This window comes from Maylandia zebra, linkage group LG9, assembly GCF_041146795.1.
Source record: "Maylandia zebra isolate NMK-2024a linkage group LG9, Mzebra_GT3a, whole genome shotgun sequence".
Taxonomy (NCBI): Eukaryota; Metazoa; Chordata; class Actinopteri; order Cichliformes; family Cichlidae; genus Maylandia; species Maylandia zebra.
Genome location: NC_135175.1, coordinates 19262385 through 19270298, shown reverse-complemented (window position 1 = coordinate 19270298; position 7914 = coordinate 19262385). Strand labels below are relative to the sequence as shown.

The 7914-nt window shown below is 36.3% G+C and overlaps 1 long non-coding RNA gene across 2 annotated transcripts; it reads left to right on the top strand.

The window, feature by feature from the left end:
* The first annotated feature begins 1745 nt into the window (after positions 1 to 1745).
* Positions 1746 to 5582, top strand: LOC112430578 (uncharacterized). Of its 2 annotated transcripts, none has more exons than XR_013100115.1 (5): positions 1746 to 2059; positions 2600 to 2665; positions 3010 to 3165; positions 3618 to 3710; positions 4000 to 5582. It is a non-coding gene; the product is annotated as an uncharacterized LOC112430578 (long non-coding RNA). The 2 variants fall into 2 exon arrangements; XR_003022083.2 differs by having other exon boundaries at positions 1753 to 1903.
* The last annotated feature ends 2332 nt before the right edge of the window (positions 5583 to 7914 follow it).

Genomic DNA, 7914 nt, shown 5'->3' with positions numbered 1-7914 from the left:
AACAACAAGAATTGAGTGGACAAGTTTGAATTTATTTTGAATTTTTTCTCATTCAAACTGGGTCAGTAGTAGACATACAGGCTCAAATATATACACAATAAATACATTCACTTAAACCTTTTAATAAGTTGTAATAAGTTGTGCTAACTTCTCATTAGTGATCAAGCATGACTGAAATTTGCAGTTGCATACACAGACAGGACAAATGTCTTCTAGAGAAGTGTTTTATGCTTAGATGAGACAAAGATTGAGCCACAGTAGCAAGAGGCTTTCAAACTTACAAGCACTGTACCAAATGTCAAACTCGGTGGTGTTAGCATCATGCTCTCGGCTCTGGTACATTGCACAAAATGAATAAAATAATGAAGGACGGGCACTGTCTCTAAATTCTTCAACTTCACATCAGTTCAGCAGCTAGATGGTTGAAACCTGGATATTGTTGGGTGTTCCAACAGGACAATGATCCCAAACACACTTCAGAACTGGTTTTGGAATGGATAAAGCCGGCTAAAATTAAGCTTTTGGAGTGGACTTTCCAAAACCCCAATCTCAACCTCCTATTGAAAAGTTGTGGAATATGCTTAAAAGGGTACCAGGAAATCAACTAATATAAATGAACTTTACCAATTCTACTAACAAGAGCAGTCGAATATAAAACCAGAATTAGACCAGAAGTTGGTTAAAAGCTATCAAAAGCATCTGGTCGAGGTGCAACTTGTTAAGGGACATTTAGCAAAATATCAGATGGGATGTATGTATATATTTGAGCCTGTATGTATATTTTGATCAGTGTGGATTAGAGAAAATCATAAATAAATTCAAACTAAAAGCTGAAACCTGCCATGAAATTCAAGCCTATGGCGAGTTGAGATACATTTCTAACCACAACTGTATTTTGCCCTCCCCTCTAATCTTACCAACACTGATAACAAAAGTCCTGAAACCATTTTAGTAGAGGGACCTGAGACCTGCTTAGGAGATGCATGCACTGTAAATCACAGGCGATCAACAAATGTCTGTCTCTTGTCGGCATCTTGTTTGTCATGACCCATGTGATGTGCAGTTTGGTTACAGACCACTCTCATTTGATGTTTTGAAAGTTTCCAGCATCTGCAGTGTTTCAAGGCATCTCTCAAAAACTCTGAAAGGCTGTTGCATTGCTGACATACTGAATAAATTAAATCTTAACAGCATCTATGTTATCCTGTCATTAAACACAGATGCTCTCAAAAATCAAAGTTGATGTGATTCACCTCTTAACACGACTACAGGTGTAAATTATTTTCATATTCCAGCTGTAGAAGCTCTCACACTCGAGATGGGACGTGGATGTGATCCGCAGACAGGGTGATAATTAACAGACTTCGCAAATGATAATTTGATATCCTAATAATATAATCACACAGCTTTTGCAAATTCCAGGAGGATTTAAACCCATAATTAATTTAGCCAGATACTATAGGGCATGTTTTACTATCATATTAATGCATTAAACATTAAAATGGATATAAAGTCTAATCCAAGACTCTTTTTAAAAATTTCATCACATACACTCAAAAAAATGAATGAGGTGGATTGTTCAGTGTATATTAATTATTTATTTTCATTTTACTTAAAATATATGTTTTTGTTAAGTTAACATATGTTTTTCTAATCAAGTCTACGTAATTGTGTCTATTATTCAACGTACATAATACTAATGTGTTACTTGATCGCATAACATTTAAGTTGTCAATTAGGATCGATATACCTTGTATATCCACAAGGTGGCAGTAATGCAAAAACAGTTGTAATGAAACCGCGCAGAACAAGAAGGTTTCACGGCTTGTGCCTGCTCATGCGCAAGACTTCAAATTTAACTGAAAAAGGCTGTTTTGGCGCCAAGCTGCTGTTTCTTTGAGAGGTAAGACCACTTTTTTCTTTGACTATGTTGTGTAGTATCTATATGTCCAGCATGGTTATATTTTGCGTTTGTCTTACAAGACATGTTATATCGTTTGCGTGTGCTTGTTTTACATTAGTTTTACTGGGTCCTGGACATGCTTATTTTGTGGACTGTGTAAGAAACATTTTTATTGTTTTTTGTTTTATTAAGGGATTAGCTACAGGGGTTCATGGGGTTATTCTTTCAAGGGGTTATTTTTCCATTTGCTTTCTTGGGATTCCTTTTCTGTAATCCGAGAGTCGGAAATATCGAATAGGATAGCAAGGATAGCATAAAGTGACATTTAAAATCCAAAAAGTCAAGGGCGAAAGCCACTGTGACACCATTGTTCTGCTCTATCAGTAATCTGTATTATGTAAAAATGGTCTGTAAATACAGCATGTTTCCTAGCGGAGTTATACATATCAATGTAGTTATAAATTACAGTTTGTGAAAGTACACACTTAATTTTTTTAATAAAATTATTCAAGACATATGAGTGGACAGACAATGGAGGTCGACAGACCTGGTGATAATTGCTTCTATAGAAAGTTAGCACATGGCAGTGTCAATCTCTTGCTTTTCTTCTGAGTAGTATTTTATTTAGTTGTAATTCAAACAATAATTTGCTTCTTGAAATTAAGGAATTAATTTTTTTTTCTTTATAAATCTCAGATCCTGCCTTTACCTGCTCCCTCCTATACTGATGTGGTGTATGTGGTATTGCTGAGCTTGTATGTGGTATGTGAACTGTTATACTTTTAAAAACAAAACTGTTTTATAAGTTAAGTTTTCTTTTGTGACCCATCCCATGCCCCTGTTATTTCTTCTCCACATCTGAACCATGGTTGCAGTTCAAGGGCCTGAGGCATGAAATTCTTTTCAGATCAGCTGTGATCAATATTTTTTGGAACTTGATAAATAACAATAAAAGCTGTAATGGCTCCATTAGCATTTTGTGTAAATGTTTGTGTTAAAATTATAGCTTTAATGAGGTCTTACTACATTAGTTTTAGTTTGTATATGTGTACATATAGTATGTATATTTACAGTACAGTATGTTGTGTTTGTTGACATATTTTCAGGTGGAAGCAGAATATGTGAGGATTACTACTGCTGCACATGTTCCAAGGCTTTTTACACAACTTGACCAATACACTGACCAGCTCATAAAAGTCTTCAAGAAAAAAGGAGGCGTTGCAGGGAAGAAAATTAGACAAACTTTGGCCCCAGCCACACAGGTGCGTTATTCTGTTGGTAGCAAAATATTATGGCTAATAAGATCATTTTCAAATTTAAACAGCTAGTGTATGGTAGCTGCACAGTGCACTTACATTTATATTAAGCAAGACAAAGTTTGGTACTCAAAACGTTGGAAAATTTAAATTACCTAAACATATGTAAAATCTGATCCCTTGATTTAGGTTAAACCAGAAGTGAATGTTTTTATGTTATGTTTTGAATGCAAAAAAGATGATGTATTAGTTTGTCTTTACCTCCATTATGGACATATATAATGTGGTGGAAACCCTGCCCAACAGGTTAACTATTCATGTCCATGTGATGATTAGTTGGTCTTGTGTACATGTCTATCTGTGCAGTGGATATGTCATTCATTTTGCGTATAATGTGAGTTTCTGTCATCCTAAAGTATATCTGTTTTCTCTTCCTGTATCTCTGCCACTCTCTACAGAAGGAAACCATTGAAAAGGGGAGGGAGTGTGTCCTCAGGGCACTACCTTTTTACCTGAATGAAGACCCAAGCATCCTCTTCAAAGAATAATTGGTTGGTAATTTTAGTTTAGTTTTTTATCTGTATTAAACCAAATTTTGAATAACTAATGTTGTTGCATGTTGTTGTTGTTGTAATTTGCATGGAACCTGTTTAAATGTTTTGGGAAATCTTCTTGTATACCCAAACTATTTATATTTATCGTTGAATCTGTAGTCTGAAATAGTGGCACACTGGGGTGCATGTTCCTAATATTGTGTTTACGTCATTAAAGGGTAGCTTTGGCCCTTTTTCTTTCTTTTTTTAAAACTGGATGCCATTTTTCTATGTTTTTGTGTCTAAGCTACAGCTGTTCAGAGGGAGCTGGAACAAATTACCCTTGCTATCTTTACCATCGAAAGAGCTGATGCCAGCACTCCTCCAGCCGATGTGGGTATAACCATCTAGTGTGTCCTGCATGACCTGGAAGACCTGGCCTCTGCATGTGCACTCTTAATGGGTGGGATATATGCACTGAATCTCAGTTAACCTCAAGACTGAAAGCTAAGAGACAATCAAAAGCATTGAGATTTAAAGGATTTAATTGAGAGATGATACTGCACCAGAAATGTTGAAGGGTGGTGTGTATATTAGCGTTCAAGGCATATTGTTATGAGGTGGAAATATGTTCATATTCAGTTTGTGTTACATTGTGTGCATTGTAAAGGTAATTGCAATACATACTAAAAATAAGGGTAAGTTAGGAGGTTGATCTGATATCCTCGTGTTGGTGTTGTTCCCAGATCATCATACTAAATGTTGTTCCAGGATCAACATTGCAAGTGACCAATCAGAATGTTGTGACGTCATACTTTTGCGACTTCGGGAAAAACCGGCGTAAAACAAAAAACTGTACTTAAGCTGCGTGAAACCGCCTCTGTCCGCCGATCAACTGACCCTAACCCTAACCGTAACCCTTTAATAAACAGTAAGCAGAATTGATATTGTCCTTGCAACATTGGAATTTCATAAATGCACGAATGGCTTGGAATAGAATAACGTCACAACAATGTGATTGGTCACTTGCAATGTTGAACCTGGAACAACATTTTCATGATGGTCTGGGAACAACACCAACACGAGGATATCAGATCATCCAAGTTGGGAATGCAGGATGAATGTATATTTTGTGGACTTTTAAAGACGAACAATTGTTTCCATGTTAAAATGTTTCCATCTGAAGTTTTTTGCCCAAACACTGGTAAAATAAATGTTGACAGTGGCGAGTGTTAAATGGTTACTGCTGTGCTGTTGCAAAAAAACTGAACGCTGACAAGCTGTTTTATTGTTAGACCATAATGTTGGCATGTTTTGTTAAAGTTTTATTTGGGATGGTGATGTAATTTTCTTTGATTGCTAATATCAGTGGACTATTTGTTGTTGTTGTTGTTGTTGTTGTTGTTGTTGTATAAATTTTTTTTAAATTGTGGCTGTTGAGGTGGACACTTCACTTTGCATTGTTAAAGGAAAGCACTTCATTGGCATTGTGTTACTGGACTGACCCTAAGCAATCATTGCAAATAGCAACTTTGCTATCCATTTTAGACACTAAAAGAAAAAAAACACTCACAGACCTTACTAGCATCACATGTGCATAACTCAAGTGTCATCTTATCAATGTGTTATGTGATCTTCAATGCGTTTTTCTCTTCTATTTCTGGTAGATACAGACATTTAATTTAAAGTCTTGATGTTGCATCTGTCTACATACTGTTAATTACTAACCCTAATGAGCTGTTGTATTTTATTTTGGACTGGGTTTACACAAATGCTCACTGAATGTGTTGGCAATAAAATAAATTTTAAAAAATAAGTTGGATGTACTTAATTCATTTGTGTGGAACCTGTTGACAAAATAGATTTATGTAAAACTAATTAATAAAGCACAAGGTGGCTGAAAATATAATATTTGAATTAATCTAACTTAAATTTAACATTTTACTGCCACAAATAAGAAATGTGTTGAAGTAACTAATCTAAACTATCTAACCTGAAAATATATCATCTATGTTCATACAACATAACTTGATTTAGTTAGTCTTAAATATGTCTTGTTAATCTTAAGTAGTTTTTTTAAATTAGATGAACTAAAGATTTTTGCTTTAAACTAACATAATTCAATTTCGTGGAACCTGTTGACAAAATAATTTTAATTAAAGTCAACGTTTCATTTTTTTGAGTGTATAGATTCTTCTCAGCTTGCTTCAAATGTATATACAACATTTTATTCCATCAGTCTTTGCCAACATCAAATACAGCTTTATTGCTCCAGAGAGCCACGTATGAAACATACAAGGTAAGCCAGATATTCTAATCTAAGGTGATGTTTCATAGCTGTACTATTAAATGCAAAATCCTACTTTTATACATCTATTCAATTTTGAATGCATTTGTTGTTGTTGAGAACCTTTGCATCTTGACCAGAATTGAAAACAATGCTTTGTGGGTTGGAACAGAGCTTGTCTGCACAACATGAGTCATATTGATGGGCTTGCCAGAGGGTCCATTGACCTGTGGAGGTTAAAAAATTTATTCCAGTTCTCTCAGCCTCTGATATAGTACACAGGACAGAGTTTTTATGAATGTTTCTGACATTCTACAGATGTACAATGAGAATACAAAGTGAGAATTCTGACATCCGAGCAGCTGAGGTGGTCTTCTTTTACCTGGAAGAAAAATACATTGCCCTAGGTCAGACTAGGAGTTTTCAGTAGCTGTTGAGTATTCACCAAAGAGTACATCACTTCATTGTTTGACAACCACGCTGTGTCTTGGATCACTTGTTAACACCAGCTCCAGACAGGAAAGAAAACAGAAAAACAGAATAATTGAAAACATGGGGTAAGGTGAAAACATGGTGTTATTCATTATCCCGTTTGTTTGTCATGAACTCTGTTTTTCCCTCTGATATTTACACAAAATCTCCCTATTTGGTGTTTTGTACTCCCATCTTTTAATTTATATTTAACCCTCCTGATATTTCAACCATAAGAAATAATCATAATAGCAAAATAATAATTATAGGAAAATTAATTTCTTCTCAGAGCATTATTAGTTAAGTAATAAATGTCATCTAAAGAAGAAAAGGCAGGTTATTGTTAGTATTATTGCACAGTTGCAAATCTGTACTTTTCTTTAGTGCAAATTGGTGCTTTTATCCAGAGCACAATCCACATTAATACTTAAAAGTTTATTTACCATCCTTTCGCTCTGGTATCCCTGAAATTTCAGTCATTTTAAGTAAACATTATTTGTGCTGGATTTATATGATGAAACCTACTGGGCTTGTAAATCAATGAAATGGGCACACAAACACAAGCAGCCCAGTGATGTCATCTCTGTCTGTGTCTGGCCTGGGGCCTCCTCTTGGTAGTTTATGGCTAATATACCTAACGTAGGAGGTGTCCAGGAAGCACCCTGGTCAGATGCTTGTACCACCTCAGGTGCTCTTCCTCACCCTTGAGAAGGAGTAGCAGTTCTACTCAGAGCCCCTCCTGATTGGCCAAGCTCCTCACCATATCTCTACAGGTAAGCCCAGACACCCTTTGGAGGAAACTCATTTCCGTTGCTGGTATCCACCTTCTTATTCTTTCAATCACTACCACAGCTCGTGACCAGAGTGTAGACTGATTTGTAAATCGACAGCTTCACTTTCTCACTCAGCTCTCTTTTTACCACAACATACCAGTATAGTGTCTGCATCACTACTGATACAAAACCAATCTGTCTGTCCATCACTTGTGAACAAGACCCTGAGATACTTGAACTTCTCTACTTGGGTCAGCAACTCATCCCTGACCCAGAGTGGGTAAGGCCCCATTTTCCAGCTGAGAACCACAGCTTCAGAATTAGTCTGAAGCTATGGTTCTAATTCTCATCCCAGATGCTTCTCACTCAGCTGCAAGCCACCCCAGTGTGAGATGGAAGTCACTCCCTGATAAAGCCAAGAGAATCACAGTCATCTTCAAAAAAGCAGAGATGAGATCCAGAATCCAACACCATCCATCCTCCTAGAATTTCTGTCCATAAAAGGCATGAGCAGAATCTTTGACAGAGGGCAGCCCAATCAGACAGCAGTACCCACCAGGAATGAGTCAGAAACTTTCCTGGAAATGCAAACCAAGATTTCACTACATTTGTATAGCAACCAGAAAAAAAATTAGCACCAACTAAAGCTGTAAACACACACTACAGGCAGTTATAGCACACAATCTGTCTC